The sequence below is a fragment of the Amphiura filiformis genome, chromosome 20 (genome assembly GCF_039555335.1).
Source record: "Amphiura filiformis chromosome 20, Afil_fr2py, whole genome shotgun sequence".
NCBI classification, from domain to species: domain Eukaryota; kingdom Metazoa; phylum Echinodermata; class Ophiuroidea; order Amphilepidida; family Amphiuridae; genus Amphiura; species Amphiura filiformis.
In genome coordinates, this window is record NC_092647.1 from 36,029,226 (window position 1) to 36,042,816 (window position 13,591).

The following is a 13,591-nucleotide window of genomic DNA, read 5'->3' on the forward strand; positions in this document are numbered from 1 at the left end:
AGCGAGTAACTTATTTTAGAGCTCACGGTCTAGTTGTTATTTTATTTCGCCTTAATAATCAGCACAATGAATCATGACACAACGCTATAATTAACGCATCTAAACAACTCTTCAGCAGATCTATAGCAATTGCATCAAGAGCGCAAGAGGAGGTGGGTTATTAATTTATCATCTCGGTGATCCAAGTAAACTAAGATACATGAGACTTATTGAGGGGATACCGGACCTCCTTCTGCAAAAGTAATTCGCAAGATCTCTTTCAGAGGTATGATTAGGTAATGCACGAGCGTGTGACGTTTGCCCATGCGGTTCACAAGACTAAACAGCTGAATAGAACATACAGGTAATGTCAGGGAGGTAAATACCACGTTAACTGGGTGGGCATTTGCCCACCCAGTAAATTATTTTGCCCACCAAGTAAATTCAACTTGCCCATTGCCCAAAAGTGCCCTCCCAGTAAATTATTTTGCCCACACAAAATTGGGCACCATATAATAATTTCCATCTAATTTGACTGCTTTTTTCCTACGTAGGAGTAATGGTGACTGATAATTAATAATAGATTTCTAAGTGCCCAAAGTGAAATATAATATTCTGTATAATTATTTTTCTTGAAAGTTGCTACATGAATACGCTACAAATGGGCAGAAGATGCATTCAGGGAGAGTGTAATGTCCACTTTTACGTCAAAGCCAAATTGTACGCAAAAACGGGTCTACATTTCCGAAAATCCAAATGCCTGGATGCCATTAATTATTGCTGCCCACCCAGTAAATTATTTTCCATTATTTGAGGGCAAAAATAAATTTAATTGCCCAACCAGTAAATTATCCTTATTTACCTCCCTGGGTAATGTAACAGAAACACCTCTTGGATGTTGTTGTAAACAATTCAAGTTGACACAAGTTAACCGGCCCGTAGGTATGCTAATCAAGTTGAAGGGATTCACAGAATGTGTAGAGTTTGAAACTGATGTCGATTTTAAGTAATTAAATCCTGTAGCAAATAAAATTAAGAACAGTAGACATGGAAGTAGATTATCCTTTAATTTGCCGAAACTTTTCAGAGTTATAACCTTAGGTTAGCAACTATTTTAAACTGTTGCGATTTGGTAGTTCACAGCATCTTGCGAATGGTAGTGAGTTTTGGCTAAAAATTGCATTGAATCATTGCATTGCATTGCATTCAACTATCACAGATATACTTTTGTAGGTTCTGTTGTAAAGAGGGATGAAAATAACAACACTTTTGTAAAACTTACATAAATCATCTCATTAACAACAATAAATCAAGCAAGTTATCAAAGTATGATTGTAGAATGAACTTTTGTAAAATATTAAAGTGTAATTTTTCATTAATATATTGATTTAGATAATTAAAATGGATTTTTTGTCTGCTTCGACCAACAATACCTAGTCTACCCTTAACTTTGCCTGTATTCGTGCAAGCTTGTCAAAATCATCACGTCGTGTCCGGTAATAATAATCATTATTAGCTGGAAGGTTGGGTTGTTCCATGAAATGAAAAAAGGGCTGGCATTAGTACTTCAGTGTGTATCAAAGAAAACAGTTTGAAAATGCCACTTGATTAAAAGTATGAGGTAATTTGTCAAATTGCTTTAGTTGATAGCTGAATCAAAACACTGTCCTTTCACAACTGTAAAATCACTGGTGTGTGGCCCTTAATAAGGACTCGGTGGCTATTTTTGTGAGCCTAGTCAAAATGCCGCTGCACTTGATACATCCTGTAGTGTACTTCTGTTACGTACAAGAAAGAAATTATTACTATAATCTGTTAATAAGAGAAACGTTTCGTAGAAATTCGGCACAAAAAGGAATAAGATTAGACCAAGGTTATTACACCTTGTGGACAATAATCATTTGCACGAAGGTCATTATGATACGTTGACAATATGACCGAAGGACGCAATCCCTAGTGTCACTGGAAGCCGTCGACGTATGACACTTGAACTTGAAGAGTGATACATTCGAGCTTTCAGGTGATAACGCACAGAGGCTACGTGAACATGTATTTTCTATTGGTCAAAGACAAATAAATCACATCATTTTCATCAGTAAGTAACACGGCATTTATAATGCGCCTCAAATAACTTTGATTTTGTAGCCAAGAATTAAGAGTATAACCACATGGGTAATCTCAATATCCGGGCACGTACGATAACATAGATGTGATGATGGAGGTAGAACTTTTTGAATGACCCCCGAATGCTATTGACTGGTTAAAACAGGTGAAAGATTAGGATGGTGGATATGTGATTTTGGTGTTTCACGGGTCGTTCTGCTGCGATTTTATAAGGCACTGGTAACGTAATTTAGATTACGTAATTAAAAGTAGTCTGATAGTAGTTGCTGACACACACAAATTTGTCGTGTGTTTTGACATTTTGTCGTGTGTTCTGAAAGGTATAATAGGCAAGTTGTTATTCTTGTAATTAAATTAATAGTTGCGGGATATTATTGACCGTCCCTCGCACATATACATGTTAACATTAACCTATACTATGTTCACATATCTACATATATCCTATGGTACGTTGTCACACTATAAGAACAAAGCTTCATACTATGTAAAGATATGTTTGTCCGTCATAAAAAACATTTTCATGGATATTCTTGTAATACACTCAACACAATCTAATAGTATATAAATATAATATCACACGACCAATGCTCAAGATTATATATGGTACTTGTATTCCATAAACTAGAAAGGTATTTTCTCGGCGGTCGATCCGGAGCACACTACAAATACTTCTTAATGGAATTCTCTTAAATGATGCATTTATATTTGAACAGAATAAACTTGTTATTGGTAAAAACTATGACGCAAGCATATGATAGCAAAATGAGGAGCTGGTGTCCTTGATTTTCTCGTGCCCCCACAAACTGGTATATCTATTGTATAAGACACAAGCAGCTATAATATTACTGCCTTCGAGGTGAATTGATTACCATTACTATATCCGTAATGAATATCTACAATTTCCCATACTTTGTGAGATGAATTAATAGATTAGATAGAAGACCTTAGGGTTTAGATTTAATAATAAGATTAATATATATCATATAGAAGCCTCGAATTCATTTCATTTATGTTTTTGTTTGATCCCAAAGATATGTTCAAGGGATTTCCCCTCCTATTACGACGTCCCCCAAAATGTAAAAATACATACGGAGTAAGTTTGAGTGTGTCTACGGGGCTAAAACAGAAATATCATCAACGACATAAAAACATAACAAAACTGGGTTCTTTGTTGAATCTCCAGGAATTATTCTTCTGAAGAGGATATGATATCCTAAGGGTTCAGACGTAAAAGATGCTTTCCTGTGAAATGCTCACGCCCCTATTTCGAAGATTACTGATTACATACTACTTGAACTCTTTACCACGTGTTCTTGCCTCATTTTTGTATCCATGCCTGCTCATTTGGGTTTTTTTTATTGATTCATTAATATAATTTCTAACCCCGTTCATAAATATACTGACATTCGGTATTCGTACTTCATCAATTAATAGCAAAACATAAGATGTAACAATCTAAAAAAATACGATTTTCTACTTTTTTCTATACCGCGATCGTCACGCTAACATGGCTAAAGCAGTCGGACATTAACGTAATTGTGTAAGCCCGGCTCTCGATCAATCACGTGAGCAGTTTGATAGAACTTATGTTTGAACAATTTGTCTTTTTCCATCAGATTTATGAATAGGCTCACATAACCATATAAAAGGAATATCGATGATTATTCTAAAATCATGAGTGGTCTTTGTCTGTATTAGTCCGGTTGCAGAGCAAGGCAGGTTGGTTTTGCCAGGTAAAGTTTTTTTTTCTTTTGTTAATTAAAGGGACGGATACCAACGTTTGCACAATATATTGGGACATGTGGGACATGAGAGCACATCAGTCACTCCAAATTGCATTTTGAATACGAGGAATATCCTTCTGAGATCAAATATATATTTTTTAATTAGCAAAAATAATTTTAAAAATTATGGCAAAATGTTAAAATTTATATTTTTGACCTTTAGTAGTCCTCGAAGTAAACTTTGTAAATTTAATGATATATATCTTCACTCCAGAGTACCAGAAGGTTTTTTTAATGTTCACAAAATAAGTAAGACAGAGACTCGAAATTCGGGCTCGACTGGATTCAGAAAAAGCAAAGAAATTACAAGACTCGGCTATGAAATGACGATATAAATTACAACTCGTTTCTTTTCATCTAGATGATTAAAAATGACATAAAATACTGAAGTATACGTTGTTTTCTTCAGAAACAAAATTGTGCAAGTAGCCACTTGATATGGGGAGATAGTAATCAGTAAATGGCCATCAGACTGTTTTCCTACATGGGAATTATTCTGTAATAATAGCTCTGCAATAACATGCCAGTGTATTCTTTTATTTGTCTTTGACCAATAGAAAATACATGATCACGTAGCCTCTGTGCGTTGTCACCTGAAATCTCGAATGTATCACTACTCAAGTGTCATAAGTCGACGGCTTCCAGTGACACTAGGGATTGCGTCCTTCGGTCATATTGTCAACGTATCATAATGACCTTCGTGAAAATGATTATTGTCCACAAGGTGTAATAACCTTGGTCTAATCTTATTCCTTTTGCGCCGAATTTCTACGAAACGTTTCTCTTATTAACAGATTATAGTAATAATTTACAGATAGTGCAGTTTTACTGTCTTTCGTGAATTTTGCACAACAAAACCGATACATGTTCAGAATAGCCGACGAATTGACCCTTTTCCATAGGTTGTTGCTTTCGATTAGGTCAGCACTTGTTGGTTCAAGTCATATTAATTGGTTCATAAGTTAAAAACAAATACGTCTTATGCACAGTTTTTGTTTTTGTTTTTTGTAATAATACAAGGTTATTAAACAAACTGTTCATCTTATTTCCATGTTAAGATGCATCCATTGCTTAAAATAGGACGTAATTATACGAATTACCCCTAAACGTCATCTGGTCAAAATCTGGCAAATTTCACTAACATTTGAGTATCTGCTGAACCCTTTGATGTTTTCTTCTCATAGAAAACATATTTCATTTTGTTTTGAAATCTCGAAGTATGTCAGGGAGCTCAAATACGACCAAAATATTTATCCTGACTTAGTAGGTGGACAATCACATCTTAAAAACATTTTATGGACATTATCCAAAGCTGAAATATGATGCTTACTAAACTTTTGGCTTCAGTTTGTAACCGTTTCCGATGTACCAAATCTGTATTCGCTTTAACCAACATATCTTAAGGGATCTGGAATGAGCGTTTTAAACGTTTCGACAGTATTTTTTGTGGGACATGAGAGCACATCAGACATATAGAATTGCATTCTGAATACGAAGAATGTCTTTCTGATATCAAATAATTTTCATTTTTTGAAATTCACGATATAATACAAATTTTACGACAAATTATTAAAATTTGATATTTTTCACATGTTTGATCTATGACAGTCCTCGAAGTAAATCTTATAAATCTAATGATATATTCTTAAAATGTATGTAGCTGGGAGGAAAAGCCGACGATCAATTGAAAATTTTGACCTTTCGTGTTGAAGATATGGATTTTTTCCCCCAAAAGACCTAATTTTTTCATCCCACCTACATACACTTTAAGTATAAATCATCAGATTTATAAAGTTTACTTCGAGTACTGTTAAATATCAAAAATATCAATTTTTAATCATTTGCCATAAAATGTGTATTACAGACTTGACATTTAATATGGAATATTTTTTCGCAAAATTCCAAGACTGGTCTGGACGTAAACCGCACGGGCTAAATATTAATTGGGGTGTGTCGGGAGATGGTGTCAAAAAGTTGTTGGATAGAAAACGTGCTTTCCATAAGTTTACATTATGGTGCTCTTAATGTAGCGAATTTGCCTAAAATGGCGGATTTAGGGGGGGCTGAATTTGAGCTTTGTGGGGGACACAATTTCGGACTTTATGCAACATCGTGCTGTTATTATCAAATTTATAGTGGTTTGAGATGATATTTCTTAAACTTTGTCAGCAACTGGCATTCATCACAGCTGAAATACGCTTGTAATGTACCAATTTTTTTAACACCGGAGGAGCTTAAAAATAGGGCTCTTAAGAGTGGTACATACTCAGAAAGTTTGAATGGGCCCCTGGGGTCAAATGTTATAAACTTGCGGTACAAAAACAACTACAAGGATTCCTGGTTGTCCAATGAACTCACGCTGTTCCTTTGTGTACATTAAGTTTATAACAGCTGGCCCCAGGGGACCATTCAAGCTACTAAGTATCTGAGTGCGACCCACTTTTAAGAGCCATATTTATAAAGCTCCTCCCACTTTCAATACTGGTAGATTACAAGTGCATTTCAGTTCTATCGAACACTTATTGGTATTTACGTTCAGTAAAATCGCCTCAAACCTCAATAAATTTGATAATATCAGAATAATGTTGCTCAAATTCATAAATTTGACCCCCACAAAAATCAAATCCAGTCTCCCTAAATCCGCCATTTTAGGCTAATTCACTACATTATGAGCCCCATTAAATATAAACTAATGGAAAGCACATTTTCTGTCAAACAATATTTTACACCATCTTCCGACACACCCCAATTAATATTTAGCCCGTGCTGTTTATGCAGATCCCTTCCAGACCAGTCGTTGAAGTTTGCGAAAAAATATTCCATATTAAATGTCAAGTCTGTACATTGCGAATTTAAAAAACAAACAAAATTATTTGATATCAGAAGGACATTCTACGTATTCAGAATGCAATTCGGTATGTCTGATGTACTCTTATGTCCCAGAATAAATACTGTCCAAACGTTCATACCCCATCCCTTAACAACCAAAAATCACATTTCATCAAATAACTTTTATAACAGTTATGATGATGGAGGTAGAACTTTTGAATGACCCTCGTATTAGCCCCAAGCCATGTTGTGCTATAGACTGGTTAAAACAGGTGACTGATTAGGACGACGAAAATATGACCTGTGGATTTGCTTATTTCACAGGTCTTTCTGCTTACATTTGTTCAGGCACTGTCCACTGAATGATATTAGGAAAAACGTAAAAACAAAATTTAAATAGCTATCCCTGCCACACGTTTTCTAAAAGGTACCCAATGAACAAGATACGTACTATAAAACTCCCACAAAAGAAAAGAATAGACGTCTTATGTCGTTTTTTGTGAAATTATTTCTGAATTCTCTAATCTAGGCTCATAACTTCGTCTCTTTATTTAGGTTCTTCTTGAATGTCACACATTCAATAATCGATTACACTATAGGAGAGAGAAGGAGAGTTTCTACAATTGCTGCAGGTTTGCGTAAATCACGCTTCACTTTGGTTTAATATAGGAACGTATCATTAGAAATTTCAATATAAAAGCAATATTACAGCGCTCATCCTACGGCTATTTCAAATTGGCAATATTGAGCAACCAATGAGAACACTGACGTATAGGAATGTGACTGTATATCAGTCGGCAAGATTCTCCCCTTTGAGGAATTGTTGTTTCGTCTTTAGAATTTACCGAATGAAAATGAGAAACATCATTACCTTATTTGTAGGTAGGTCGGCAAGATTAATACGGAATAAGTGTAATAATGGAACGTACTGTTTGCTTTTGTTTGATTTGGTATACCATTACAGCTTCTTGCTTGCAAACAACATCTTACATATTCTACATTCATTTTACATTAATTCTACATTTTATTAATTGTGACCTGTCACGGCGAATGAGCCGTAAAATTGTTTTATTTCGTGTTTAGAAAATATACATCATAAGCTTTAAAATGGTATACTATTTGACTTCAAACGATATCCAGTAGCGGGGTTATGGTTTGTTGAACTTTGCTCCTTCAACAAAATGGTAGCTTTTTTCGTTTCTACATGTGTCTCTCTTTCCACATTGCTGGCAATAAATATCAAACAGTCATAATTGGCGGTCATATCAAATCATCCCCAAGTCAACGAGGTTCAAGAAAGTTCTCTCATTGTTAATTGTTGGATATACATACCTATACAAAATACAATGCCTGTTAACCCACCACTTGAACAGGATTTAGCCAAAGCAAACAAAGACCAGAGCTATTAAAAATTCTATTGCCATCTAAGGTAGAAGCTTATTATCCTCTTCAACAATAGGATTATTGATTGCTGTTTGACTATAAAAATGAGATAGATGTCGCGCCAGCTAGAGATGCCGATGAATACGACCTGCATGCACATTTTACACTGTAACTCAGAATACAACTTAGGGAATTTACGGCTCATTCGTGCTGTACGGTCACAATTGGTAAAATAACAGGTGCTTCTCCGCATAATTGTGTAATTTGCTGATGCGTACTTGAAAGGTAAAATGTTGCATTTCTGGGTGACGTGTTTGCCAGTATTGCATCATTATAAAACAACAACTGAAACTCAGCATCTACATGATCTATGGATAGCATTAAATATGCTTCACAAAAATGGTCACTTTGTTCAAATGGGTGTAGATTTGGATTGGTCAAATAAAATCTTTATTTTCCTTTGAAACCTTAAAAGCAAAGATCGTTGTACTTTTGTGACTCTAGATACAGAGAATGCTAGGACATATATTGTAAACTTATCCTCTTTGTACGCTTTTGTACTAACTATAATAACGTGTTGCTGTTGTGAATCTTTGGGGATCTTTTGGGATATCACATCGTGTCGTCTGTAATAATAAATTGGTAATTTATCACTTCCACACGATCCCTCATGCATTAAGGTCACTTTCTTGAACTACTTTTATAAGGTTTGATGAAATGGTGCCTTAAAGGTAAAATTGCATTATCCACGTATAACTGGTCCGACGAGACATAAACACAAACAAATTAATTCACGACTTGACCGATGTCCCAAAATTTGACGCATCAGCTGCACATTTTCAAACTTTCTTTACTTAAAACCCTTCATATGTAATTTATTAAAATACATTATACTGTTATATAGAAAGCGATAAGTATTTTGTTCAAATTTATGGCAATCAATAAAAATTAACTTGCTGTACTTTTAATTGCTTCTTTAGAGATTGATAATTAATGGCGAGCTTTGCCATTCTTAACAACTTATGAAAGTACTTTATAGTAATAAGTTCTTAATACCGTCTAACGGAGTTAAATATATAAACACAAATGTATCAAAATTTTACATGCAATTACAGAATGCCTGAAGTACAATTTGTGATCAAATAACTCTGCTTGAGCTGTTCGATGGTCCAAGCGCAATCCATCTAAAGCCTTTGCTCATTTACGGGTCGTTGACTCCCACTCTTTGTCAAATTGTGAGTCTTGATCTGGTAACCTTTTACCCATTTTAATTTGTATAATTAATCTTGAAATTTTAACATAGTATCGGACGGACAGTTTTAGCAAACTTACAGTTGCACAGCGACACGACAAAATATTAATATGCAGAATTGCAATGTTATACAGTGTTGAATCAAGTAATAAGTTAACGATACATCGCGAACACACCAAAGATACTTTAATAATTCAAACATTTTTTGCTTGACAAGTCCAGTAAGAGGTATACTTGACTTCAGCAATCGGGGTCTCGCTGACGGCTTGATCACAAGTGACTTGGTCCACTGCTTTTCCAGCGAAACCCTTGTTAACGTTTCCCGGAAGTAACGATATTTTTGTTTTCAGGAGTTTTCAAGAAACGACACCACGGTTTATTGCTTTGGCCCCCTTTTGGCCATCTTTTTGTGAATTTGGATTGCTTCTGGTGAATGCATAAATTTGAGTCCTTTTCGAGAATTGTTGTCCCTTCCCATTCAATTACATGATTTTCCTCAGCTTTCCACTGCTGAAAATGGGAAATGGGAAACTGCGGGAAATGTCAACAAGCAGTTTCGCGGGAAAGCAATTAACCAAGTCACTTGCGATCAAGCCGTCAGTAATAACCGGCGAAACCTTAATCGGAATTACTTTATCTACAATCCTACAAATGCATCTCTTTACCGACACCAAAGATACGAATCATATATCATTATTATTCAGGTTGTCTTTAATAGTGGCTTTAAGTAAAAATAAAAATAGGTATATAGAATAAGAATATACAACAATGTTTAAGTTACACTCACATCCAATACTGTCAATTAATTTGGTCAAAACCAATACAAGTTAAAACCTATTCTAAACTATTCCTCTGGTCATCAGGATTCAGAAAATGTATCTTCCCTGTGCAGAATTATATGTATTTTCACTGTTATCTAAATTTGGCAAATAGATGATAGAGACAAAATTTATTTCCTTAATCCCAATGACCAGATAAATATTTTAACAAAATTAGAATAACTTTCAAAATGATACCCGGTATAAAATGTGACCTTGGAATTATCTGTTGCTCAAGGGCTCCAATTGAACACACATTTTAATTGAAAGAAATACAGTCAATACTAGTCAATACCCATTCAGTCCCCGTGATTGTGACCTTTTTTAATGTGTTTCGTAGGTAATAAAATGTCCTGGATAGTGTAAGCTATTTTATTTTTGGGATTGCTACTACATGTACAAGAAAATGAATTTGAGACCAGTTGTCATAAAGATCGGAAGACAATTATTGTTTTCAGCCACGTGCAACTTAAATGTTATCATTCAACCTTTTCACCCACAGCTACAGACGGAGAAGTCGTGCATAGAACTTCATATTTTTAAAATTCCAATGACCAATTCTAATTCAAAATTTTGGAATATTTTTTAAACTAAAGTAGAATATTTTTGAAAATGGCCCAGTATCAAATTTGACATTAATTTTTTCTTGTTGCCCAAGGGTACGCTCCAATTGGACACCCGTTTTAATGTGTTCGACTTGTTTGCCTTATGTTAGTCTAAAATTAACATAGAAGGTGATAATATCAAGTTTCTCTCTGTAAAGCATTTTTTGTTTGCGTTCGACGAGTCGCGTAAGGCCGATCTCACATGCTGTCGGTTTATAGGACTTTGCAATACTTGTTATATATTCGTCTCTTTAAGGAATTCGTGACAGTTTGGTTAGTACCTTGTGCCCAATGTAATAAAATGACCAAACCGCGACATGTCATGTGATCCCACCTACGATTACATCCTTTAATATTACTTAATTCAACAAGGAACATCAAAATGACCTACTTTAAAAAGGGACTTAAAACTATAAAATGACCTACATAAAATACTATAGAACGCCACAGCCGTCAAACCCAACTCCAGACGAAAAATCAAGGTTATAGAAATTAAAGGCGAGAGAAGAAACACGTCAAGGTAAGATAAAAAAAACCCAATCAGAGCATTTTCCCAGGCGTATTTATATTGATATGGGTAAGGCTTTTGATATTGTCAAAGGGAAGACACTTTTAGAGGACCTAAAGTACTTTTATGAAGATAAAATGACATATTCTCTCCATTATAATCAAAAACTAGAAGTCAAATGTGGTCACACCGTTTGATTTTTTTTTTAAATCAACACAAATATCGGTGTTCCGCAAGGCGATTGTCTTATTCCAGTCCTGTTTACTCGTTATCTTGCTACGGCACTATAAAGTGATGCAGAACTAACATCATCTAGCCACAGGTCCGGCAAGGCCCGCAGAGCTGGCATAGCATTTGTTCGAGGGCAACTCAACACAAACCTCCACGTGGTGTCGGATGGGTAACGCAAACCTGGGCAATGGGGAACAGGCTTGGATGCGAGGAAGTCAAGCTAGCGGAGGATCATGTAAAGTTTTGACCACGTTCTATCCCTTCCTCGGCTGACTCAGCCTGATGTGGCTCTGAAGAGATACCGTTTGGTTTTTAACTACGTCTGCAAATAAATAAATTTGGATTCATCGTACGAGTATACACATACAGCAAGAGACATACAATGTGGCATTAAGAAGATAGGAAATAGCTAAGATGCAGTGAAGCATATAACGTTTTGTGACTGAATGAAGATATACAGGTGCAATTTGACAAAGGAGTGAGTACTGGCGCAAATAACCATATGAGTTGAAAGCGCCATTTAAATCTACAAAAAACAAAAATCATCTAGCCACACAATATGAACAAAACAACACTTCATACTGTCGCACATGTTATCGATCACGACTGCACTGTCAAATAGGATACATCTTTCCTTATTGACAACAGTATGCAGATAATTAATGTACGTTGGATCTCAAACACGAAAAATAAAAATCTCAAAATATACAGCAGCAATATACGGCAGAGAAGAGTGGCAGAACTGCAAGTACTTAGGAACACTCCAAAACACCGAAGATGACATTGCCAGACGGAAACTGAACTAGCTAACTTTGGTTTCACTCATAATATACAGGCATCGTCACCAGCAAATAAGTCATTTCTAAAGCAGACAAATTTTAATGTATACATCACTTAAGCATCTTGCTATCTAATATGAACTTTGGACTCTTACTAAAGGACAAGAAAATAAAATAGACACGTTGTAGAGAAACCTACTTGGAACATAACAAAATTAATGGGTAGAAACAAATCAAAATTCACAAGCCTGTATGAAATTACAGAAGAATCATACTGGAATGCAAACATAGAAAAAGTCTTAAGTGGGTCGGCGACCTGTCAGAAATTTTAATTTGAAACCAGCACGTCAAGCCCTAACTAAGCATTAAGGCCCATCAAAAAATCAGGAGGGAGGCAGGCAACAACTTAGATTTCCATAATCAACAAAACTCTCAAAAATTCTGAGCCCGAAACTTGGAGCAGCAAACCTAACTGACTAACTTGGAGATAGGCGGCGCTATGCCGAACAAATGCGGCAAGGCGTAGATCAGAATGTTTATTCTTAAAAAATCATAAAGTTTTCACTGATAAACTGGTGCAATGGACGTGGAAGTAGATTTATAGATATGGTGTTTAAGGCAACTATTACTTGAGTTTGTTATTGTTTGTATATTAACTGTTGTACTACGGTATGTTACAACATGCGGTCATTCTTTGCGTATGATGTTCTCCCTAGAGCCGTGTGGCATTAAAAATCAAAACATGAAAAAGGTGTTTCTTTTTCCAGATTTATCCGGCTTATGTCACTAATTACAATGAATTGGATGTAGTGATGACACTTTTCCGAGTCGGAATGTTTTTTTCTATAAGCTTTACGAGAATGGGGAAAGCTTCGTTAAGGGCTAATTTGACACATTTAAAAACAAAATTCCTTTAGGAATATAAAACGCAAATTAATAGCAGTATCCAGTGACTAAATCTTAATACAGTGACGGTAACTTTTATCACTTCAAAAAGTTCATGCTCGGCAAATTTGTACAATTCGCAGTTTCTGATATAATTGCAAATTAACTCAAAATCTAAAAAAATCTTAGACTATTGCCAAATCGTATGGATATATTTTAGTCCTAAACGAACTGAAATGCATTTTCACTACCAGGATACTCTGTTCATGATGAAGTTGATATATTATGCCCGGTGGCAGAACAAAGCAATTCGAACATGAACAAAATGAAACACATATAATATCATTTTGAGGGACAAGCTTGATTTTACCTAAATTGTTAGCACATCAGCTACGCAAGAGGCGTTTCACAAGA